Source organism: Canis lupus, chromosome 20, assembly GCF_011100685.1.
Source record: "Canis lupus familiaris isolate Mischka breed German Shepherd chromosome 20, alternate assembly UU_Cfam_GSD_1.0, whole genome shotgun sequence".
In the NCBI taxonomy this organism is placed as follows: domain Eukaryota; kingdom Metazoa; phylum Chordata; class Mammalia; order Carnivora; family Canidae; genus Canis; species Canis lupus.
The window spans coordinates 49,968,981-49,982,763 of NC_049241.1; the positions used below are offsets into that span (position 1 = coordinate 49,968,981).

General features: G+C 42.4%; 1 protein-coding gene across 1 annotated transcript in view; it reads left to right on the forward strand.

Moving 5' to 3' along the window:
• Positions 1–13,783, forward strand: part of LOC100682654 (zinc finger protein 709) — an 83,167-nt gene that overhangs the window by 5,869 nt on the left and 63,515 nt on the right. The window lies entirely within an intron of this gene.

Sequence of the window (13,783 nt, forward strand, 5' to 3'; positions counted from 1 at the left end):
TTTGAAACCATTTTAGAGCTGCCCACCCTACTCTGAGACCTCTGTATGTGAGTCCTAAGCCTTTTCCTACTGTCTGGGTGTCTGTGTGTGTTGGGGGAGGGATCTACATAGCTATATCCCTCAACTTCTTTTTTTTTTTTCAACTTCTTTTTTTTTAAGATTTTATTTATGTATTCATGAGAGACTGAGAGAGAGGCAGAGACATAGGCATGAGGAGAAGCAGGCTCCCTGTGGGGAGCCTGATGTGGGACTCGATCCCAGGACCCCGGATCACAACCTGAGCAGAAGGCAGACACTCAACTACCAAGCCACCCAGGAGTACCCCCCCCTTTTTTTTTAATTTATTTGAGAAAGAAAGAGAAGGGGGTGGGGCGGGCAGAGGGAGAGAGAATCTCAAGCAGACTCTGCAAGGACACATGGCTCTATCTCAGGACCCTGAAATCAAGAGTCGGTTCAACTGACTGTGCCACCTAGGAGCCCCTACCCCTCAACTTCTGAACCACTCCTGTGCACATAGCCAAAATAGTTGATGCTGTCCACACATGACCACCATTCCATGGATCTGTCTTATTCTGGGTTACACAGTTGCTCTGCTGCCTGACAGTGGCAAACACTGTTAGATGCTGGGGAGTTCATGCGGTGTGACCTGTGGTGCCTTATGTTGCACTGGTGACCCTACCAAGTCTCCATTCTAGATATAGCTGACCATAGTTGGCCATTGCGAATTTGAGGCATGCCCACCTTTACATGTGATGACAAAGCTATTTGTCCTAAACCTTAAATAAAAAGAACCTGCTCACCCTGCTCAGGAGCCAAGACTTTGGAAATTATTCCCCGTGGTCTCCTTATTTGCTGCAAATAAAGTTTCCTTTATGTGACAACTCCCCCTGGTGTAGTCTATGTCTATAACTCACCAAGGAGCAAGTTCATGCTAGTTTGTTTACACGTTCTTGTCTTAATGCATTAGCTAAGACACTTCCAATACAGAGTTGACTAGGATTGGTGAGAGGGGACAGGCTTGCATTATTTCTGTGCTACCGGAAAGCATCTATTTCTTCCAGAGTAGCGCACTTGTATTAGACAAGAGCCTACTTGATATAGAGACAGGTATGGGCAGAGGGGAAGCATTCTCTACTCCGGTGGTTTACTCTCAATCTTTTAGTGAGCCTATGTCTGCAGGCTTGATATTCTGAGATATAATAAGATATTTGGCCTTTGTCCCCGATTCCTTGCAAAAACCTCTTAAAGTGCTTGGAATTGCATGAGTGATAAGGGTGACAGAGTATCTTTTTTTTTTTTCTTAAAGATTCTACTTATTTATTCATGAGAGACACAGAGAGAGAGGCAGGACACAGAGGGAGAAGCAGGCTCCCTGCAGGGAACCTGATGTGGGACTCAATCCCAGGACCCTGGGATCACACCCTGGGCCAAAGGCAGACGCTTAACCGCTGAGCCAACCAGGCATCCCTATCTTTTGTTTTATTTTATTTTATTTTATATTTTATTTTATTTTTTATTTTATTTTATTATTTTATTTTATTTTTTAAAAAGATTTTATTTATTTATTCATGAGAGACACAGAGACCAAGAGAGAGGCAGAGACACAAGCAGAGGGAGAAGCAGGCTCCATGCAGGGAGCCTGATGTGGGACTTGATCCCGGGTCTCCAGGATCACTCCCTGGGCTGAAGGCAGCGCTAAACTGCTGAGCCACCAGGCTGCCCTCCTATTTTTTGTTTTAATGAGGAAACTATTGGCTAGTTTTTGTTTTGTTTTGCTTTTATTTAAATTCAATTTGCCAGCATATAGTATAACACCCAGTGCTCATCTTGTCATGTGCCCTCCTTAATGCCCATCACCCAGTTGCCTTACTTACCCCCCCATCCACCTCCCCTTCTACAAACATTTATTTGTTTTCCAGAATTAGGAGTCTCTCATGGTTTATCTTCCTCTCTAATTTTTTCACCAGTTTTCCCCCTTTGCTTATGGTCCCTTTCACTATTTCTTATATTCCACATATGAGTGAAACCATATGATAATTGTCTTTCTCTGACTGACATATTTCACTCAGCATAATACCCACCAGTTCCATCCACATCAATGTAAATGGTAGGTATTCATCATTTTTGATGGCTGAGTAATATTCCATTGAATACCACATCTTTACCCATTCATCTGTCAAAGGATATCATGGCTCCTTCCACAGCTTAGCTATTATGGATATTGCCACTATAAAAATTGGGGTGCAGGAGTGCCATCATTTTACTACATATGTATCTTTGGAGTAAATGCTCAGTAGTGCATTTGCTGGGTTATAGGGTAGCTCTATTTTTTAACTTCTTGAGGAACCTCCACACTATTTTCCACAGTGGTTGCACCAGCTTGCATTCCCCCCAACAGGGCAAAAGAGTGCCCCTTTCTCCCCATCCTCACCAACACTTGTTTCCTGTCTTGTTAATTTTAGCCATTCTTACTGGTATAAAGTGATATCTCATTGTGATTTTGATTTATATCTCTCTGATGGCAAGTGTTGGTCAGCTTTTAGATAGCTTCAGGATGAGGTTGGACATTGGAAATACCAAACCTTAACTACAGGCTTGGAATGTTCAGGCCCAGATCCCAGCCTCTGGAAAGAGGACAGGAACTAGAGATTGAGTTAATCACCAATGGCTAGTGAATCCCCATGAAAACCCTGAAAGACAGGATTCATGAGAATTTCTAGGTTGGCAGACACATGCAGGTGCTGGCAGGGTGGCATGCTCCACATCACCCGCCTCACACACACACTTCCACTCCCCTCACCCATATGACCACCTTACTTTCATCTATGGGTCACTACCTTTGTCTGTTTCTGAGTTGTATCCTGTAGAGCAAACAGTATGCAGTATAGTTCAGTAAAGGGCTTTGCTGAGTTTTTAGAATTGTTTCAGTAAGTTACCAGCTGTGATGGCACATGGAGGGAATCTGAATGTGTAGATGGCTGAGCAGAAATGTCAGCAGCCTGGCTGGCTCCCCGTCTGTGGCTGGCATCTGAGGTGGGACCAGTATGTGGGACTGAGCTCTTCGCTTGTGGAGTCTGATGTGAACTCTGGGTGGTAGTGTTAGAATGAATTGAACTGTGGGACACCCGTTTGGTGACACAGAGTTGGAGAAGTGGCACTGGGACAGACACTACGTACTTGGTGTCATGGGGGGGGCGGCTGTGGGAAACCTTGTCATCCTCTGAAGTGTTTCACCTTTGAGAGAAGACTAAGGCTAGGACAGACTCAGTATGGCTAATCCCTTCCTCCCAGGTCATTTAGGCTCTGGGAAAATCCCAGTCAGTTACAGTCTTGTGAAATAGATTGTGTTGAGGCCAGAAAATTTTGGACATATTTTAAAATGGCTACTCTTTGGCCTTTCTTTCTAATTTTGGAGACAGTGCTTTACCCTGTGTTGGAAAAGTTGTTGATTTCACGTTTCTTGGCTCTTGTCTTCTGAGGACTGGAAGCCAGCTGCCAAGCTCCTTACATGCCCAACCAGAGACTAGAAGTGTCTGACCCCTTCTTTTATTGATGTTTGACTGCTGACAGCTTTAAACCCTCATCTCTCTTTCTTCCCCTTGTGCCTCTCATCTGTACAAGGGGATAAGACAGCCCTGATGGTCCTTCCTTTGGTTTTGGCAAATGATTCAATCCACTGTCCTGCCCCTATGCCCCAACTCTCACCGTAGCCCACCCCCAAGCTCCAGGAAAAAACCCAGACCAGTCTCCTTTCCTTGATCTCCCTGCTTGAGAGGCCTGCCCTGCCCTCTCTGTACACTTGGATTATAGAGGTAAGAAACACTTTCATACCCTCTAGACATGTGTGTGTTGTCAGTGGAGACATCTGAACCAAATATTGGGTGGGGGTTCACCTGTGTATGCATTGACCATAACAGTCATAGAATGGGTAACCTGTTGCTTATTTTGCAATCCTTTTTGCTTTATTGTTCTATTTATAAGTCCTCCAGATGTTTTGACTCATCCTTGTATGAATCTCTAAGTACAAATGCACAAAAAAATTCTGGAACATTGATGTAGGGGCTGCTGAGCAAACGGGCAAGAATGAATTCTTGAGATGTTTTTGGTGCAAAAAGATGCATTTCTGAAAGCACAGGGACAGGACCTGTGGACAGAAAGAGCTGCTGAGGGATTGTGAGGAGTAACTGATTACACACTTCTTAGGTAGTGGGGGTTAGGGGTAACATAAGTCTCTAAGGAATTTTTGTATGCCGAAAGCAGGGTCGCTAGCACTTTGGAGGGTAGCTATTGTTAAGATAAGGTTATTCTTTCTAGTGAAGCATTAGTCATGAGACCCTTGAGATATGTGTCAGTGGGCCATATGTTGAAAGATGATTGGTATCATATCCTGAGGGGTTGCAGTTATCAGAGTCAACTGACACTAACCAGAGCAAATCTACATTGATAAAACATTAAAGAAAATTCTTAGGGCCACCTGGCTGGCTCAGTTGGTTAAGCATCCAATTCTTGATTTTGTTTTTTTTTTTTCAAAGATTTTTAAATTTTATTTTATGATAGACATAGAGAGAGAGAGGCAGAGACACAGGAGGAGGGAGAAGCGGGCTCCATGCTGGGAGCCCAATGTGGGACTCGATCCGAACACTCCAGGATCGCCCTGAGCCAAAGGTAGGCACCAAACCACTGAGCCACCCAGGGATCCCCCCAACTCTTGATTTTGGCTCTGGTTGTGATCTCAGGGTTGTGAGATTGAGCCTCACATTGAGCTCTGTGTCTCCCTCTGCCCCTCTCCCACTTTCAAAAGTAATAAACCTTTTAAGAAAAAAAAGAAAAGAAAATCCTGAGGGAGTTATAGGAGTGTTACGCCCTATATGTCTCAGGGATTTATCAGTGGGCTGCATGTTGTAAGGAGACTTAATTTCAGCTACGTTTCTCTTGCCTTGTTCTCCCCATCAGACATTGTTGAAAAATTTCTGGGCTGTAGATAGTGATCAGGTCATATTTTATAGGAAATGACTGGATTGTATCACTCAATCCTCCGCTATTCTCGCATAACTTTCTGAATTGTTCACAGTGGTCTTTAGCACTTGGGATTATTAAGTTGACTAATTTTTGTTCTAACCACTGAAATAGAGCTGTCCCAGTTACCTAACGGGTTAGGCACTGGCATCCTAGTCACTCTGATATGGGATCTACTGGGCATTTTATTGGCCTGTTACCTCATTACCAAGGTGATGAACGTTCTTGCATATATGATCTTTCATCTTCTGTTAGATATGTTTTGCTGCTTTTCCCAATTTTGTTTTATTTTTTTTAAAGATTATTTATTTATTTGTTCATGAGAGACACACAGAGAAAGGCAGAGATGTAGAGGGAGATGCAGACTCCTTGTGGGGAGCTGCAAAATCAAGAGTTGGGGGGATCCCTGGGTGGCTCAGTGGTTTGGTGCCTACCTTTGGCTCAGGGCGATCCTGGAGTCCCCGGATCGAGTCCCACATTGAGCTCCCGGCATGGAGCCCGCTTCTCCCTCCTCCTGTGTCTCTGCCTCTCTCTCTCTATGTCTATCATAAAATAAAATTTAAAAATCTTTGAAAAAAAAAATCAAGAACTAGATGCTTAACCAACTGAGCCAGCCAGGTGGCCCTAAGAATTTTCTTTAATGTTTTATCAATGTGCAGCTCCCCTTTCTAGAGGGAGATGCAGACTCCTTGTGGGGAGCCTGATGCAGGACTCCATCCCAGGACCCCCAGATGAGCCAAAGGCAGATGCTCAACCACTAAACCACCCAAGTGCTCCTTCGCATTTTAAGTTATGTGTTTCTTTTCACCCTTCAAATTAACCCTTTTCCTGGGTTAATTTGCTGATATTTTTCTTTTCCTTTTTGTTTATCTTTTAGCTATCATTTTTTAAAAAGATTTTTTAAAAGATTTTATTTATTTATTCATGAGAGACAGAGACAGAGACAGAGAGAGATCCCCTAAAAAAAGATTTTTAAAAATTTATTCATGAAACACAGAGGGAGAGAGGCAGAGACACAGGCAGAGGGAGAAGCAAGCTCCCTATGGGGAGCCCAATGCAGGACTCGATCCCAGGACCCCGGGATCACGACCTGAGCCAAAGGCAGACGCTCAACCACTGAGCCACTCCGGTGCCCCATCTTTTAGCTATCTTAATTTTAATGTTTTGTATTTGTCAGTCTCTGGCCTTATAGCATATTTTTGCTTACAAGACAATGCTTTCTCTATTCTTGTATCAAACTTTTACCAGTGACTTCTACAAGTGTCTTCGTTTTATCTTTCATATTTAAATCTACAATGGAGGGGATCCCTAGGTGGCTCAGCAGTTTAGCCCCTGCCTTTGGCCCAGGGCGTGATCCTGGAATCCTAGGATCAAGTCCCACGTCGGGCTTCCCGCATGGAGCCTGCTTCTCCCTCCTCCTGTGTCTCTGCCTCTCTATCATGAATAAATAAATTTAAAAAAATAATAAATCTACAATGGATTGGGTATTTCCCATAGAATAGAAGGGAATATAACACATTTTTCCAAATAGATATCATTTTGTCTCTGCCCCATGTGTTAAGGTGTTCATGGTATGTGCCATTGCCCTAAAATGCCTGCTCTGTCCTTGACCAAACTTCCATATTTAATGCCAGCCCATGGAAGACACTTCCTTTACCTTGGTCTGTTTTTCCCTCTGCTGTGTTATCTGGAATACCATAGGTTAACAATCCTTGGTGTATGTTAGGTAGACCACCACCTTGTTCTTCTGAAGGCTTTGTCCACTTCTCAGAGTTCATTCCTCATATTAGGTCTGGAGGAAAACCTAAAGACTCATTTTGGGGATTTATGGAATTTTACAAAGATACCATTTGGAAGAGATGACATCTGGGTGACACTTAATTCTTAGACTACATGCAATCTTTTCACTTATTTGATTCTGCTTTGATTGACATTTTCCAATAACAATTTCTATTTTTTCTCATGCATGTCATTAAATAGCCTTTATTAGTCTTGTTTAGTACTGAATCAAATTTGGTGTGGAAGAAACCAAGAACAAGATCCCAAATGTTATCTAACACAGGATGGGGTCTGTTCTCCAAGTAAGAAATTGTGAGCACACCTGGGAATTGTTGTCTACCAGAGAGCTCAGTAGAGACCCAGGGCTCAGAGTTTTTTCTGGGGGCTGATCCTGTGGGCTTACTGGCACCCTGTGCCCAACATGTAACAAAGCTACTGACCCTAAAGGAGAAAACAGGAGTTTGGTATCTCCCAAATAGTTTTCATAAAGACTTCAAGGCACTCCTATCTCTGAGGTGTTGGGTCACTCCCCAAATCCCAGTTCCCAGATACCAGGGACATACAAGTTTTGTGAGGAAGCACTTCTAAGGACCTCCTGATGTTGACTTCTATTGGCATAGTAAGGTGTAGAACTTTGTTACGGTGGATGCTACAGAGTTGTAGAAAGAGTAATTGGGGCGGACCCAGGCAGCTGACTTTACTCTTTGAACTCACAACAAGAGAAGAATTACTATTTTGCTTTTGCTCTACTGAATACATCATCTCTAACATCAAAATTGCTGAGTGGGAGCCTTTTCTCTGTTCCCTGCCATAGAACATCCATGGGCTATTGATCTCTTGCAGGAACCAGCATTTAAGGGAATTATGCCTCTGGGGGATTCCTATGCTTGGGATGGTTATTCTGCTGTTGTGCTCCACATGGGAGCTCTCAAAATGAGAGTGGCTGGGAGGACAGCCTCTATAGAGTGGTGGTCAAGTACAAGTATCAGCTGTTGCTAAAATTACAATAAGGGGATTTTATATTTTTTTGAGAAAAGCACTGTTGAAATCTTTGTGTTTTGTAATCATGTACAAATTCAGCATCAAAGGACTGTGAATTTCAGTGAATGCCCTTGCAAATTCCAAGTCTTTACTTGTTCAGCAAGGTCATCAAGACCCAGGTTACGGTGTTATGAACCTGCTTGAAAGACCATTTCTGTGATCTTATCCCAGTCTTATCTCATTATACCCTGAGGCTCACGAGTATAGGGGTATTGTAGATGTCTAGGTTGTTATGATGGTGTTCTTCCTCATGTCTGAGCTCTAACTCTGAATAACTCCCTAGCCTCATGAAATGAGACAGGGAAAAGAGGGTAAAACAGCATGATAAATATTACATGAACAAATTATAATTTACTCCTCCACAATGTAGAGGAATGTGTTCATTTAGCTAGTTGGATCTGACTACTAATGACCTGGAGGACTTCGGGACAATCTGGCCAGCTGGACCTTGTTACAAGTTAGATTTCCACAGGCCTCCTGGTTTCTCATGTTTGAGAATGGTACTAGAAGAAAAAGCTTCCAGCTCTTCACTGTGCTTTTATTCATTAAACTCCAATCAGGGGCGCCTGCATGGCTCAGTTGGTTAAGCGCCTGCCTTCAGCTCATGATCCCCAGGTCCTGGGATCCAGCCCCAAGTGGGACGCGCTGTTCAGCAGGGAGCCTGCTTCTCCCTCTGCTCTTCTACCACTCATGCTCTCTCTTGCACTCTCTCTCAAATACATAAATAAAATAATTTTAAAAACCTTAAATCATATGTGGTGCTGTGCTTCATTAAGTGCTTTATGATATGGTGGTATTAAAGGAGGAGATTGAGGGCAGCCTGGGTGGCTCAGTGGTTTAGCACTGCCTTCGGTGCAGGGCCTGATCCTGGAGGCCTGGGATCGAGTCCCACGTTGGACTCCATGTGTGGAGCCTGCTTCTCCCTCTGCCTGTGTCTTTGCCTGTCTCCCTTTCTCTCTCTATCTCTCATGAATAAATAAGTGGAATCTTGAAAAAAAATAAATAAAGGAGGAGATTGAAGACTTTCTTAAAAGGTTTTGATGTGCTTAAAATGGAAATATCAATTTTATTGGAATATCATTTCTCCAAGTTGTTCTGTACCTGACAGTAAAGACCAATGAAGACTTGAAGGGATCACAATAAAAATGTAGCAGGAGTAGGCTCTTTTGAATTTGTCCCAGAAGAAACTACAGAGATGTGATGCAGGAAAACTTCAGGAACCTGGCCTCAATAGGTAAGGGTGGGGATGCCTGGGTGGCTCAGTGGTTGAGTGCTTGCCTTTGGCTCAAGGCGTGATCCTGGAGTCCCAGGGAATCCCACATCGGGCTCCCTGCATGGAGTCTGCTTCTCTCTCGGCTTATGTCTCTGCCTCTCTCTCTCTCTGTCTCTCATGAATAAACAAATACAATCTTTAAAAAAAAAATAGGTAGGGGTGATGGCATTCCTACTTGCTTATGAGTCCATTCAAGAACCAGTGTGAGTTGCTCATCTATGCTATTCCAAGAAGTGAAATGTGGAAAGGGAATATGTTGGCAAATAAACAAGGTATATGATCATAGCTATTCATGGACTTAGAATCTAATAATTTTAAATAATTTTTTATGATTTATTAAGTTATAATTTAGTGATTAGATATTAAATATATTTAATTATTATATTTATTATAATTTATATGAGATTTTGGCCCAAGTCATGATCTCAGGATTGTAAGATTGATACCTGCCTCAGGCTCTGTGCTGGGCATGGAGCCTGCTTATGATTTTCTCTGCTTCTCCCCCCACCCTCTTTAAATAAATAAACAAACAAATTTTTATAATTTATTTTTTTAAGATTTTGTTTATTTATTCACGAGAGATACAGAGACATAGGCAGAGGGAGAAGCAGGCTTCTGGCAGGGAGCCCAATGTGGGACTCAATCCCAGGACTCCGGGATCACACCCTGAGCCAAAGGTAGACGCTCAATCGCTGACCCACCCAGGCATCCCACAGATTTTTAAAATTTATGCTGAAGAAGGCTATTGTTCATTTTAGAAGAAAAATGACAATGAAGGTCAGGATGAAAATACTGGGACAAATCTGAGGTGAGTCCTACTTACATGAGAAAGCAAGGTCCAGGAGAGAATCTAGAGAGTTCATGATATTTTAAAATAAGCAAATAAAACAAATCAGTCCAGCTTCAAATTTGCAGATTCTTAGAATACTTTCATTGAAAATTTTTTATCAGGGCAGCCTGGGTGACTGCCCTTCAGCCATTGTCAATCCATTCAAATGCATGAAAGGATGCTCACTAGACAGAGACCCTATGAATGTAAACACTGTAGGAAAGCTTTCATTTATTGCAAATTTTTAAAAAGATTTTACATTTTTATATTTACATATATATATATATAAATTCCAATTTTCTTTCTTAATAAAACACTACATTTCATTGGCTTGAAGAACCTGGTTTCATAACAGTTACCACATACTTTTTAAAAGATATTTTCCATTTATTTTTAATTTTTTTTAATTTTTAAAATTTTTTTCTTTTTTTAAAAGATTTTATTTATTCATGAGAGACACACAGAAGAGGTAGAGACATAGGCAGAGGGAGACTTATTCTTTGTGCTGTCAATCAAGCATATACTCCAAACCAACCACTGCCTGCTAGACTTCCATTTGACCTGAGCATTGGGATCTACAGTTGTTTCCACAGTTCAACTTTGAAGATCTAGCACAGTTTGGATTTCCTGCAAGTCATGCATCCACCAGGAAACAGATTTATACAGTCGTGATTGAGGGTCTAAGCACTACTCCTTTCTCTAGATTGTATTTAGATAAGGTCTAATTTATATAGTAAACACCTTGTTCTGTTAATACCCCTGGTGATTGTGTGTTCCTGATTCCACTATGAGAGCTACATGGTGCAGTCCGAAAGAACTATGTGGGTGTTTCTTCTTCTGCACTGTGTAGTGACTGTTGTGACCTAGTCCTTCCCTGTGAAAATTGATACCTTCCTCATAACGTGTTACTCATGTATAATTCCTCCAGTATGTTTTCAATTAAGTTGGATTCTATGTGATTAAAAGTATGTGCATGCTTTTCCCTAATGAATATTTCCATACTTTTTTCTTAGAAATATTATCTGTTTTCCATGCCTTTGTATGCTAAGAAATATTATGTTTCTTATTTCCTATGGGGACATGTCCAGTTGAATTTTCATGGCAACTTGCAGTATTCTCCATTTAATCATTATACATTTTTTTTAATTTTTATTTATTTATGACAGTCACACACAGAGAGAGAGAGAGGCAGAGACACAGGCAGAGGGAGAAGCAGGCTCCATGCACCGGGAGCCCTACATGGGATTCGATCCCGGGTCTCCAGGATCGCGCCCTGGGCCAAAGGTAGGCGCCAAACCACTGCGCCACCCAGGGATCCCTCATTATACATTTTAAATCAATATTATACCTTTGTAAAAGTTCAGATATTCTTTGTATTTTTTATTTTTTATACTTAGATGTAACCAATATATTTTTTTTTTCAAAAAAAAAGGTCTCACATGTTTATTACTGAACCAACCTACTGGTACAGAAACATAGAACAGAGAAAAATCATTTCCCCCAACAAAATATGTCTACTGTTCCAGTAGTAAGGATGTTTACAGAGTGATATGAGCACGTGACTTCCATGTTGCATAAATATGTGTGCCATCTTACATGAGTTCTCTTACAGACCCAGCTGGGTTCTTCCCCAGTGCCTCCTTTTGGAGTTGTGCCTCATTTTATTACTAGGCTTTCTCTGAATCCGCTGGGGAATAGAAGATTCTGCTTTTGTTTCTTGGCCAGGAATCAATTGATCCTGAAAGTCTTGTGAGAAGACATGGGTGAAGAACAGTCAACTGCCCACACCATGATGGTGGGGAAAAAAAGGAGAGAATCCAAGATATTTTTTAATAGGCAAAGGAATAAACCATCACTGGTTCATTTATAGGATGAAATATTGTTCAGTAATGAAAAGAAATTAGGTTATCAAGCCATGAAGACATGGAATAACCTGAAAATTATTGCTAAGTTAAAAAAGCCAATATGACAAGGCTACATACTATATGATTCCAAGCTGGCACTGTGGGGAAGCTAAAAATATAAGACACCAAAAAGATCTTTGGTTGCCAGGGATTTGGGGGCAGGCAGGAGGGATGAATGAATGACTAGTGAAACACAAGAGATTTGTAGGACAGTGAAAGTATTCTGTGATACAGAAATGATGGAGACATGCCATTTTACATTATCCAAAGCCCAGACATAGGGATCCCTGGGTGGCACAGCAGTTTGGCGCCTGCCTTTGACCCAGGGCACGATCCTGGAGACCTGGGATCGAATCCCACGTCGGGCTCCCGGTGCATGGAGCCTGCTTCTCCCTCTGCCTATGTCTCTGCCTCTCTCTCTCTCTCTCTCTCTGTGTGTGTGACTATCATAAATAAATAAATAAATAAAAATTTAAAAAAAAAACAAAGCCCAGAGATAGTGTGACATAGAGTCAACCCTAATGCAAACTATGCACTTTCATACCTCAAAGTTGGCTCTTCATAGTAGCAAATGTACCATAGTAACACAAGATATATAGGATAAATGAAGGTGCCTGGCTGGCTCAGTCAGTAGAGGATGTGACTCTTGATCTTGGGGTCATGAGTTTAAGCCCCATGTTGGATGTAGAACTTACTTAAAAAATAAAAATTAAAAATTTTATATATATGTAATAGATGGTGTCCAGGCAGAAGGGTTATGTGGGAAGTCTCTGCACTTTCTGATCAAGTTTTCTGAAGACCTAACTGCTCTTTAAAAAGAAATGAAGTTGGGGTTGCCTGGGTGGCTCAGTTAATTAAGCGTCTGCCTTTGGCTCAGGTCATGATCTCAGGACCCTGGGATTGAGCCCTGTGTTGGGGCTCCCTGCTCAGTAGGGATCCTGCTTCTCCCTCTCCCTCTGCCTGCCATTCCCCTTGCTTTTGTTCTCTCTTTCTCTGTGTCAAGTAAATAAATAACGTCTTAAAGGAAAAAAAAAAGGTTGGGACGCCTGGGTGGCTCAGTAGTGGAATGTGTGCCTTTGGCTCAGGGCATGATCCCGGAGTTCTGGGGTCGAGTCCTGCATCGGGCTCCTTGCATGGAGCTTCTCCTCCCTCTGCTTATGTCTCTGCCTCTCTCTCTCTCTCTCTCTGTCTCTCATGAATAAATAAATAAAATCTTTTTTAAAAAAAGGTGATTTCCTCTTGGGGGGTTGGGGCATCCTGTCCCTGCCTGCCTGTTCCAACTATCCATCATTAGTACATACTAAGATAACATCTTAATGTGTGGCCAAGTGTGATGACCCCTGGGTCCAGTCCTTCATCAGAGATATCCTTTTTTTTTAAAAGATTTTATTTATTTATTCATGAGAGACACACACACAGAGGCAGAGACACAGGCAGAGGGAGAAGCAGGCTCCCTGCAGGGAGCCCCACACAGGACTCGATCCCAGGTCTCCAGGATCACACCCTGGGCTTTAGGTGGTGCTACACCGCCGCCGTGCCACTTGGTCTGTCCCATCAGGGATATCCTAATTAAGAAATGAAAGGGCAGCCCGGGGTGGCTTGGCGGTTTAGTACTGCCTTCAGCCCAGGGCGTGATCCTAGAGACCCAGGATCGAGTCCCGTGTTGGGCTCCCTTCGTGGAGCCTGCTTCTGCCTCTGCCTGTGTCTCTGCCTCTCTCTCTCTCTCTCTCTGTGTCTCTCAAGAATAAATAAATAAAATCTTAAAAAAAAATGAAAAGCAACAGGTACGAATGTGGTGATATTGTCTCAAAGGCTATGAACTCCCATTGTTTTTGTTTTTGTTTTTCTTTTGGGGGGGGGCTTGTGCTCCCCTTAAACGCACTAGTACTCGGCGAAGTGCCTGGAATAGGGTATGTGCTATGCAGATAGGGCGGGCACTTC